A 13,062-nucleotide genomic window follows, 5' to 3' on the forward strand; every position below is an offset into this window, starting at 1 on the left:
AAAATAACACTCCACTTGACATCACTAACTACCTAGGGTTCGTTATCTAATTGACCAGACCCTTGCCGGCTCGACTCGACTAACTAGCCACAGGGTTTTTGGAATTCTAAACAAGGTATAATTCATATGCATGTATATCAATTCAACTGAAATCAATGACCAAGAACAAATCACATTAGGGCAAGTGCGATAAAGTACACGCTTGCCCTATCAATCCACTCATATATCATGTAATCATATTATTCAAGAATTAAACACAAGTATCAAGTGCAATCAGGTATTTGGAAGCACTCACCAAAAGATGTAGTGCCTCTACGGGTCACATTTGGGTATTACTCCGTGTTTGGAGTCCAAATCTGCGAGAAAACATTGTTTAATAGCTGTGACAATTAACTAAGGTTTGAAATATAAACGTTTCGTTGAACGAGAATCAAATAATTGAAACTTGTTTATAGAATATTCATAAAACTCTTACTCGCTCTTCAAACTGTGAAACTTTGAAATACCATTTGAGTCGAAGAAATGGGGAAAACGTAGTTCTATTAGTCGTAAATTTCATTTTTCCAAGGGTACAAGTTTCAGCCGAATTCCAACTTATAAGCCTCTATTAAAGAAGACTTGAATACCTTGGATGATTCAAGTTAGTTTCATCCTTAAACCCTTACTCGAGTCGCGAGTATATCTACCTAGCCCTCGACTACAAATTTGGGCAGCACGCCCTTTGTATTTACCTATTTTTCAGCCATTTATGGCTTCATTATTTTCCTCATATCAGCCTCAAAGTCACACACAGATAATCTTATCACAATATCCGTTCAATAAGCTCAATGTCATCCAATTACAAAACCAAGTTAGAAAAGTGACCGGAAATAAGGTTTAAGACAAGGAACAAAATGACAGGTTTGACGTCGCTTAGCGTATTGGTCATAACTGAAGTTACACTTATCGGATTGGGGAAAAATTTATATCGTTTCTAAGCTAAGACAAAGGGCTACAACTTTGACGAAAACAACTCAACCCAGTTCACAGTTTATCCAGGTCGAATCTACAAATTACAGAACCAGAATGTCACTGTCAGGCTGGTTAATAGCACTGGATTCAAATGACAATAACTCTGGCTACCAAATTCCGTTTGAGGCGTTTTCAGATGCGTTGGAAAGCTAAAACATAAGACTACTACAAATTTTGTGTTTTTACCAAATCCTGATTTAATACGGATCAAGGTGAAAAAATGAAGCCTGTATGATGAAATGTCAAAACTGTCCGCAAAACTCTACCTATGGCAGTCAAGGGTATTTTTGTCATTTCATGTGATACAGTACTCAGATTGAGTTAAACTATTACAGGAAGCTATAAAACATTATTTCCTACAACTTTCATGTTTTAACCTAAGCCCAATTCGGCCTCCATCATGGCCGAATGAAACTGGTCAGAACAGGGCATCCCAAGTATTTAAAGCTGGAATTTAATGCCTTCAAGGTATAACCTCTTATTCATGTGTAGAACCACTACTCCAACTTTTTATCTGAGCTTATTCACATCATATTCTATCCAAACAATAAGAAATACAGCTGAACAATTCAAAACCTAACTCACAAAACCACCATAATCATCAAAACTACTTGAATAGCGATCATTAACCAAGAATATAAGTTGCTACCCAACTTAAGTAAGATTAAGGGAAAGAAATAGGATGGACAGCCATAATACCTCACTAAGATGCTTGCAAGAGATATCCTTCACCTCTCCTTGTAAAACTTTTAGCACCCCAAGCTTCCCAAGTGCTCAAAGAAAGGATTAATCGATTTAGATTCTTGATTTTTCACTCAAATAAGCTAAACCCCCAAGATGAAATGAAGTTCTCTTCTCTTGTTTTTTTCCTTCAAGGTTCGGCCACCATGGAAGCAAAATGAAGAAAAAATGAAGTCCAAGAAAGATAAGAAGTTAGGACTTGAATTTGGTCAAAGGTGGTTAGATGTTCTCCAAGTGTCACTCCATGACCTTTCCTCAATTTTTTTTTCTTTTCCTTGGTTTTGTAGTCAAGAATTTCGGCCAGAAAGAGCTGATTAAGGCTGATAGTTGGCTCTAATAACAATGAGATTAAGTTAATGAAGTAGTGGTCAAGTGGTGTATTCAATCGGTTGTGAACGGTACCCGTCGGTTCAAATCGATTTTCCTTAAATCGCGTGTACTAGGGTTTTAACGTATGATTCGCTAACTTATTATTATCACTTCAAATCACACACTTAGCATCATCTAAAACGCACTCTTAATCACTAAATTTAATACACGTTCCGTACCGAATAATTACACTTCCAAAAGACTTAAAAACCCTAATTTATGCTAATGAGAAAACGAAAGGAAAAACCCTTGATTCTATGTTTGTTTGCACTTATTGTAGCGTGAATGAGTAGTAAAGTTATTAGAAAGGAATAAATTCCAAATAAAATGGAATTTTAAAGAAAATATAAGGGATTTTACAAGTCCTCACACTCTCTCCCCCTTAAGAGAATTTCGATCTCGAAATTCATACCTTTTGTCGTAAACAACTCGGGATACTTCTCTCACATGTCTTTCTCCAGCTCCCAGGTTGCTTCCTCCACCTCATGGTGTCTCTATAGAACCTTAACCAGTGGAATCTACTTGTTTCTCAAGTCCTTGACCTTCCTATCCAGTATTCGAATGGGTCGTTCCTCATAGGCTAAAGACTCGTCCAGTTCAATATCTTTTGTTGGCAAAATGTAAGTCGGATCCGGATGATATTTCTTAAGCAAAGAAACATGAAACACATCATGAATCCGAGACAAGCTAGCTGGTAATTCTAGTCGATAAGCCACTTTTCCTATCCGCTGGAGTATATTAAAAGGTCCTATGTATCTCGGTTGCAACTTTTTCCCTTTTTCTGCTTTAATTTTTCCTTTCAATGGAGTAACCCTAAGAAACACTTTATCTCCTATCTAAAACTCCAGATCCTTCCTTCGATGATCGGCATAGCTCTTTTGTTGGCTTTGGGCTATTTGAAACCTCTGACGAATCACCTTTACCTTTTCGTAGGCTTCCTCAACCCATGGTATTGTGGTCGGATCTATAATCTTTCTCTCTCCTACTTCATCCCAATGGATTGGTGATCGATACTTTCGTCCATACAATGCTTCATATGGGCCCATTTGAATAGAAGAGTGATAACTATTGTTGTACGCAAACTCAACCAGGGTTAAATATTGGCTCCAACGCCCTCCAAAATCTACAATACAGGCTCTCAGCATATCTTCAAAAGTTTTAATGGTTCTCTCCGATTATCCATCGATTTGAGGATGATACTCTGTGCTATAGTTTAACTTAGTTCCTAGAGTCTCTTGCAGCTTCTGCCAGAATCGAGATACAAATCTAGGGTCTCTGTCGGATACGATACTTACCGGTACCCCATGTAGTCTCACAACTTCATCCATATAAAGTTTGGCAAGTTTCTCCAAAGAGTATGTCATATTAACTGGTAGGAAATATGCGGTCTTAGTTAATCGGTCTACTATCACCCAGATCGCATCATGACTTTTTTGAGTTCGTGGTAATCTTGATACGAAATCCATCGTTATGTACTCCCACTTCCATTCAGGGATCTCTAAAGGCTGTAACAGACCCAACGGCTTTTGATGCTAAGCTTTCACTTGTCGGCACGTAAGACACTTTTGTACAAATTGGGCAATCTCCGCCTTCATATTATCCCACCAATACAGACTTTTGAGATCCTGGTACATTTTACCACTACCTGGATGCACCGTGTACCTAGAACGGTGAGGTTCCTCTAAAATCTCCTTCTTCAGTTCTTCATTCTTATGTACAACGACGCGATTTCGAAACCTTAAAATTCCATCAGGACCTAGGTTAAAATCAGGCAATTCGCCCTTCTTCACTCTTTCCACCCACTTCTGTACCATTGATTCTTTCATTTGGCCCTCTTTAATCCGACCCAACAATGTCGATTTCACCTCAATATTTTCAAAAATAACTTTCCTTGGCTTCAGACGAGGGTTCCATTCACATACATCCTCCAACAAGCTCCACTCTCCCACCATTAAGCTTGCTAATTGAGCCTTTCGACTTAGAGCATCTGCTACAACGTTGACCTTTTCTGGATGGTAATTAATGGTACAATCATAGTCTTCTAAGAACTCTACCCACCGATGTTGTTTTAGATTGAGCTCTTTCTGAGAGAATAAGTACTTAAGGCTCTTACGGTCAGTATATACCTCAAATGTCACCCCGTACAAATAATGCCGCCATTTCTTTAAAGCAAAAACAACTGCCGCAAGCTCTAAGTCATGGGTTGGATAGTTTTGTTCATGAGACTTTAACTTACGAGATGCGTAGACAATCACATTCCTATTTTGCATCAAAACACACCCTAACCCTTCTCTCGAAGCATCGGTATAAACCGTATAGCTATCCTTCCCATTTGGCAAAGCTAACACTGGAGCCATGGTCAATTGCTTCTTAAGCTCTTGAAAACTATTTTCATACTTAACATCCCAAATATATTTTCCTTGTTTCTTTGTCAAGTTAGTTAGGGGTCCCGCAATTCTTGAGAAATTCTTTATAAACCGGCGATAGTACCTCGCTAGACCAAAAAAACTTCGCACTTCAGTAGGATTCTCCGGCCGTTTCATTTAGCTACAGCTTCCACTTTAGCCGGGTCTACAGTAAGTCCCTCCTTTGAAATTATATGGCCTAGGAACGCCACTTTCTCTAATCAAAATTTACACTTGCTAAATTTAGCAAACAACTGGTGCTCTCTTAGGGTTTGCAATACTATTCTCAAGTGTTGCTCATGCTCCTCCCTTGTTTTAGAATACACCAAGATATCATCAATAAACACCACCACAAACCTATCCAAATAGGGTTTAAACACTCGATGCATTAGATCCATGAATGCTGCTAGGGCATTGGTTAAGCCAAAAGGCATTACCGCAAACTCAAAATGCCCATATCTAGTGTTAAAGGCCGTTTTTGGCACATTCTCCTTTCTAATTCTCAATTGATAATACTCTTGTCAGAGATCCAATTTAGAGAACACCACAGCCCCTTGTAATTGATCAAACAACTCATCGATGTGGGGCAAAGGATATTTATTCTTAAGGGTTACTGCATTCAATCCTCGATAATCAATGCATAATCTAAAACTTCCGTCCTTCTTTTTGACAAATAACACTGGAGCGCCCCATGGTGACTCGCTCTCATGTATGAATCCCCGTTCTAATTGGTCTTGCAATTGAAATTTTAACTCCTTAAGTTCAACGGGTGCCATCCGATAAGGGGTTTTTGAAATGGGTGTAGTTCCTGGTGCTAAGTCAATCTTAAATTCAATCTCTCTTTTAGGTGGCAATGACGCCAACTCCTCTGGGAACACGTCGGGATATTTATTGATCACCGGTATCTCTTCTAACTTAATCTTTTCTCCTGGAGTGTTAACTAGAAAAGCTAGATATCCCCGTGCCCATGACTATGCAATTTCCTAGCCCTTATTCCCGAAATGAACGCAAACGAGACTAACATACCCCTCACATCTAACTTTAAAGTTGCCTCACCCGGTATGCAAAACTCAACCACTTTCATCCTACAATCTACCCGAGCATGATAATGGGCTAGCCAATCCATGCCTAGAATAACATCGTACCCCTTAATGGCTAGACTTATGAGGTCAACTACTAATTTTTGCTCACCAACCCAAATATCGCAGTTTCTATACACCTCATTAGCAAGTAAAGTTTGATTACCCGTAGGTGTTCTTACCTCTAAGTCATATGGTAGCCTTTCAACTTTCACGTCAATTCCAAGCAAAAAGGTAGGGCTAACAAAAGAATGGGTGGCACCAGGATCTATCAAAATTTTGGCTAAACGATGGAAAACAAGAATCGTACCTTCCACTACCTCCGTCGGTTCAGGTACCGATTGCTGGTCCAACGAATACACTCTGACTGGTACCCTTGACCTGGTCCCTCCTACGTTGGTTGGTTTAGGGTTCGATTGGCCAGCTGACTGAGCATCACTGATTGGTAGGCAGTTAGCAATCTGATGCTCCTTACTTCCGCATCTTAAACATTTCCGAGCTTTTCTCCAACAATTGTCTTTAGTATGGTTCGACTTCCCACAATACCCACATGATACTTAGGGAGCGGATGTCTGGCCTCCCTGTGGGATGCCTCTCTCTTGTCCCCTTCCACTTTGGGGTCCCCTTCCACTTTGGGCTCCCTCGGGGTACCTCCCCTGGATGTACCCGTAAATCTTCCACCTCCAGCTCCACGACCAATTTTAGGGGGGGCATGTTTCGATCACTCTGTGCCGGCCCTTGACTTCCACCAACCGCACTTCTCCGTTCGGCATGGAAATTCCTTACCTGTGCCCTAACGATTTCTATTCTCTAAGCCTTTTCCAAGACCTCCGTAAAAGTGTTGATTTGGGCCGCGGCCAAAGCCTCATGTAATTCTATATTAAGGCCCTGCACAAACCTCCTTATCCTCCTTTGCTCCGTAGATATCAACTTAGGAGCAAATTTGGATAGTTTCGTGAACTGAGTCTCATACTCGGCTACACTTAGGGTGCCCTGACGAAACTTAATAAAATTGTCCTCTCTCTTCTCCTGGACGATAGGTGGGAGATATTTCTCATTAAATTCTCTCACGAAGTTTAACCAAGTCCATGCAGTTCTCTCTCTCTCCCACTTAGCTCGAACTACGTCCCACCAGGCCCTGGCTGGACCCTCAAACTGGAAGGTAGCAAACTGCACCTGTCTCTCCTCCACATTGTTTAAAGTAACGAAGATATTGATCATTGTTTCTAACCACCTCTCCGCTTCCTCAGGGTCCAGTCCTAGAAATTTAGGAGGAGAAAATTTTTGAAATCTCTCTAGGGCCCTATCTTGCCCCATATCAGGATTCCTAGCTTGATTTACAGGGACTTGACCCTGTTGCTCGATCAAACAGGCAAGGATATTAGTTATCTGTTGAATTGCCGTCGCTACCTGATCCCCCCTTCCGCTCGGGGTCCAGGTTGCGGCTCAACTGTTTTACCTCTTTTCCCTGTCGATTCTCGCACCGGTTCCCGTGCCTGTCTACCCCCACACCCACGATTAGAGCCACACCCTCGAGTAGCTCCCTGATCCTGGCTTCTTCTACCTTCGTTGGTTCTTGACTAACCAACTATATAAATATAAACAACATAAGGTATGGCTCAAATAAAACGTTTCCAAACCATAAAACAAAGGCCATAAAACATATTCAAAATAAACATTTCCTTTACATACATAGCAAAATAAGTCATATATCAAGTTAGAAAGTACTATACATGTCAACCTAGTCAAGTCAAAGGCTTATACCAGCCAAGGGACATAGAACAAAACAAACCCTATTTACATCCACCTTAACACGTCAAATTCAAAAACAAAAGGGAACGTGTCATCCCACTATGTCCCTCTACCTCACAAAATCACTTAAACCCTAAACTAGAAATCTAGGTGGATGCCGACCCAATCAACTCCGTAGGTGCAACCGGCTCCTCCTCCGGATCCTCTTCAGGATCCTCCTCAGGGTCCTCCTCCGGTTCCTCCTCAGGATCACTAGGGACCGTATACCTTTGACCTTTCTCGGCCAAGTCCTGAGCTACATCATCTACTAGAGCCCCGCACTCGGTCAGAATACGTCGGTCCGGTCTCTCACGTCTCCAACTACCCGAACAAGGTGACCAGTAGTCGCCTGAACCTGCTCCCTGAAGGCATTAGTTTGTTCCTACTCCTCAAGAACCGAAGCTTCAAGCTCTCGGATCCTGGCACTCTGTACTCGAAGGGCTGGCTGGAGATGCTCTATCTCTGTCTGGCACCTTCGATTGGCACTACCCAACCGTCTCCTCTCATCGTCCACAACAAGTACTACCCTATCGGGGTAGGAGTAGGTCTTCCAGCAGTCGCAACGTCGAATGTTGCGTGCCGGAGACCACCGACACACAGGCCCACCTGGACTCTCCTGGTAGGTAAGTACACGATAGACAAGCCCCTTAAGGTGCACCTGGTCGGTAGGTATGGGCTGAGATGGCCCGGCACCCCCAACAGCATCTTTCCCCTTCATAGCCTACATTACAAGTAACATTGAAAGAATAAACAAGCTAGACATATATATCGAGGCTACAAGCCTATTCTCAAGTGTGAAACCCTAGCCTATCATAACCAAGCTATAACTAAGGAATATCAGGTATAAATCACTCAATCTACCCAGATCAATTCAAACATAGGCTTTGATACCACCTGTGACGACCCCACCTCCCCTTAAAGCGCACCCTAGAGTTTAGCGAGTCGCCTGCCGAGCTCTCGCCAGGACTCACTCAGTCAAAACTCGAGATAATAACTTACATCCATAGAATAATGAATAACATAATAATTCAAACTTATTATATACATTGATGCATAAATCTAGATACAAAGGTTCTACACACCAAAATACTTTAAAGTGTTTACAATTCAAGTACAAACAACCCTAGTCGGGTGCTAGTGCGAGTACAAGTCAAAATTCAAAACAACTAGACTACGCTAGTCTGGACACGTCTCACGCCTCGCTCGTACCCCTGTAAGGAAAATAAAACTAATATAGTGAGCTAAAGCTCAGTGATGTTCCAAATAACAAATTGACCATTAATGAACAGTGATTATAACATAAAAGTGCAATAGCGAGCAATCAACCAACATCTCATATTCAGTATTTCACGTAAAAGGATACAGTTCCACCATAGCTTGATCATATAGTAGTTGACACTCCATCAACTTTCACGTAAAGTAACTAGTCCAGCAGTACATTACTTAACTCCAATCTCCGTCCACCAACCAAATCCCTTACCAAGCCCGAACTCCAAGATAAACATTAGTGGTAATAATCGAGTATACCGATTAATCGAGGAGATAACACCCCTCTCGACATCACTAACTACCCAGGGTTCATAATCTAATCGACCAGGCCCTTGCCGGCTCGACTCGACTAACTATCCACAGGTTTTTTGGAATTCCAAACAAAGTATAATTCATATGCATGTATATCAATTCAACTAAAATCAATGACCAAGAACAAATCACATTAGGGCAAGTGCGATAAAGTACACGCTTGCCCTATCAATCCACTCATATATCATGTAATCATATTGTTCAAGAATTAAACACAAGTATCAAGTGCAATCAGGTATTTGGAAGCACTCACCAAAAGATGCAGTGCCTCTACGGGTCACGTTTGGGTATTACTCCGTATTTGGAGCCCAAATCTGCGAGAAAACATTGTTTAAGAGCCGTGAAAATTAACTAAGGTTCGAAACTTAAACGTTTCGTTGAACGAGAATCAAGTAATTGAAACTTATTTAGAGAATATTCGTAAAACTCTTGCTCGCTCTTCAAACTGTGAAACTTTGAAACAATTATACTTTGAAATACCATTTGAGTCGAAGAAATGGGGAAACCGTAGTTCTATTAGTCGTAAATTTCATTTTTCCAAGGGTACAAGTTTCAGCCGAATTCCAACTTATAAGCATCTATTAAAGAAGACTTGAATACCTTAGATGATTCAAATTAGTTTCATCCTCAAACCCTTACTCGAGTCGTGAGTATATCTACCTAGCTCTCGAGTACAAATTTGGGCAGCACGCCCTTTGTATTTACCTATTTTCCAGTAATTTATGGCTTCATTATTTTCCTCATATAAGCCTCAAAGTCACACACAGATAATCTTATCACAATAGCCGTTCAATAAGCTCAATGTCATCCAATTACAAAACCAAGCTAGAAAAGTGACCGGAAATAAGGTTTAAGACAAGGAACAAAATGACAGGTTTGAAGTCGCTTAGCGTATTGGTCATAACTGAAGCTACACTTATCAGATTGGGGTAAAATTTATACCGTTTCGAAGCTAAGACAAAGGGCTACAACTTTGACGAAGACAATTCAACCCAGTTCATAGTTTATCCAGGTCGAATCTACAAATTACAAAACCAGAATTTCACCGTCAGGCTGGTTAACAGCACTGGATTCAAATGACAATAACTCAAATTACCAAAGTCCGATTGAGGCGTTTTCGGATGTGTTGGAAAGCTACAGCTAAAACATAAGACTACAACTTTTGTGTTTTGGCCAAATGTGTGACGCTCCGAAAGAATGAGTGTGAGAACCCGATAATTTTCATATATTTTCTAGACATTATTTTGTTTCCTTGTCTATAATTTTATACCTTTCTTCAATATATTAATTTCCTATACATTTTTATAAGGGAATATAGTTTTCAAATCATTTCCTTGATACAAGTTAGTCCACGTTAAGTTTGAACGTGGGACCCGCTAGTGCGGTAAATGCGATATATTTTTGACAACTTGTTGGAGTTTTGTATTAAGTGATATTATTTTACAAGGTGTTAGGAGACAATTAGAGGTTAGCTAGATTAATTAGTATGGAGAGACAAGAAGATAAGCAGGCGCCAAGTGTCATGAACCTATTGGGTGTTGGACTTGCCTAATTTTCTTTACCTTTACTAAAAACCAATTTTGACCCAATTTTCTTCTATTTTTCTTTGTCTTGGTCGGCCTTCTTGAGGAGCAAAACAAGAGAGGAAAGTTCTTCACTTTCTAGCTTCATTTCTTGCTCAAATCTTGTGTTTTAGCCAACCAAATCACAAACCACACCATACAAGTGGTCATTAAGGAAGCTTGAAGGTTTTTGTGGAGTTATTTTGGAGGAGGAAGAACAAAACTACCATCTTTCTTGAAGTGTTAAGGTACCTTGCTTGGAAACTTCCTCTTTGTTCATGCTAATGTCAAATTAGCGGCTCTAGTGACTAAATATGTTGATTTGTGGTAGGTTTTATGGTTGAAAGTGGAGTTTTGATGGATTTTCGATTTATTAGTGATTTTTCTGTTTTTATATCATAATTATTGTTTAGTCATGGATTGATGGCCTGTTATAGTGTAAAATAGAGATTGGTATATGTTGGATATGATTGGTTGCGGAAAATTTCAGAGTTTGTGCGGAATTTCCAGTTTAGGGTTTCATCCTACCCTGTTCTGCCCGAACCTGTTAGGCCATGATTGAGGCCGAATCAGCCTTTACCCAAAACATGAAAGTTTTTGGTAATTGAGTTATCTAGCTAAATGTAAAATTTCACCTTAATCGGAGTATTGTAGTATGTGAAATGACCAAAATACCCTTGACTGCCCATGAGCCCTGTTTCGCGCCCAGATTTCTGTTTTCGTGGAGTTTTCCATTTTTGACTCTGAAAATGCATGATTTGGCTTTGGAGGTCTGCATAATAAATGTAGGTATATGTCTTAGCTTCGAAACGCCATAAGATTTGTTTCAATCTGATAAGGGTAGCTTCAGTTATGGAAATTGTACCGAAAGGTATATTTGATAGTTTATGATGTGTATGTGGTTGATTTGAGATGAATTGGTGTTGCTTGTAGAATGGAAAAGTAAGGAAATTAAGGGGATATGCTGTCCGATCTTTGAAAGCATTTGATTGCTTTGAATTTGAGTTGAAGGGCTTGGACTTGAGCAAGGCAACGATATATAATGGATGGTTCCTGAGCCGTGGTTGGTGAGTGATCCCTTAACTACTTCCAAAGTTACTTTTGAACTAATTCTTGGTAATTCTTGCACTGGTTACTCAATTGCTTGCATTGGTTGTTTGATTGCATATCATTTGTGTATGTGTGTGTGCTATGACATAATTTGGCTCCAATGAGTTCTTGGGAAAATCGTGTGCTTAGAACCAACGTCTCCACTACTGTTTACACATTCTTTGGAGCATGATGGCTCCTTATTTCTGTTTATCTGTTACCTGATCTAAATGAGCGTTGGATAATTAAGTACAAGAACTTCACTGGCTCACACGAGCAATAAATGTACATTTGATTACTGCATCATGACATCATCTAAATGCTTTATTGTGAAATATACTTGATTGTTGATTTTACTGGATACTCGCTGAGTTTCTAGCTCACCCCTAAATGTTTTCTTCTCCCCACAGGGATCGAGGCAAAGGAAGCACGTGTAATAAGTTGTTAACGTATCTGGAAGATTATTTCATGTATATTTCGCTTTCGATTCACTTGTGGTTTGTATATTCGTGGAACTTGGAGAAAATGTTATTTCGTTTATTATTGAGATTGTACCATAGGTTATTGGATGTGATGATTCACCTTGTGTAATTGTGGGCCTGTATAAATATTTGGAATTGAATTGGTTGTATATATACGTTCCACGCTTAGAATTAGTTTCCGCTTCACTTATGATATGTAATTCTTGGAGAATTTGATGTATTATTTGAGTTGTGCCTTGTAATTTGTTTGAGAACTGTAGTGAGTGAGTGAGTCCCGGCGAGAGTTGGGCAGGCGGTCCGCCGAACCCTTTCGTTCGCCTTAGGGGGAGGTGGGGCTGTCACAAAATGCTGATTTAATATGGATCAAGGTGAAAAAATGAAGCCGGAACGATGAAATGTCAAAACTGTCCGCAAAACTCTACCTATGGCAGTCAAGGGTAATTTTGTCATTTCACATGATACAATACTCAGATTGAGCTGAAATTTTACAGGTAGTTATAAAACATTATTTACTACAACTTTTATGTTTTAACCTAAATCCAATTCGGCCTCTATCATGGCCGAATGAAACTGGTCAGAACAGGGCATCCCAAGTATTTAAAGCTAGAATTTAATGCCTTCAAGGTATAACCTCTTATTCATGTGTAGAACCACTACTCCAACTCCTTATCTAAGCTTATTCACATCATATTCTATCCAAACAATAAGAAATATAGCTGAACAATTCAAAATCCTAACTTACAAATCCACCATAATCATCAAAACTACTTGAATAGCGATCATTAACCAAGAATATAAGTTGCTACCCAACTTAAGTAAGATTAAGGGAAAGAAATAGGATGGACTGCCATAATACCTCACTAATATGCTTGCAAGAGATATCCTTCACTTCTCCTTGTAAAACTTTTAGCACCCAAGCTTCCCAAGTGCTCAAAGAAAGGATTAATAGGTT

Source organism: Coffea arabica, chromosome 10e (assembly GCF_036785885.1).
Source record: "Coffea arabica cultivar ET-39 chromosome 10e, Coffea Arabica ET-39 HiFi, whole genome shotgun sequence".
Classification (NCBI taxonomy): Eukaryota; Viridiplantae; Streptophyta; class Magnoliopsida; order Gentianales; family Rubiaceae; genus Coffea; species Coffea arabica.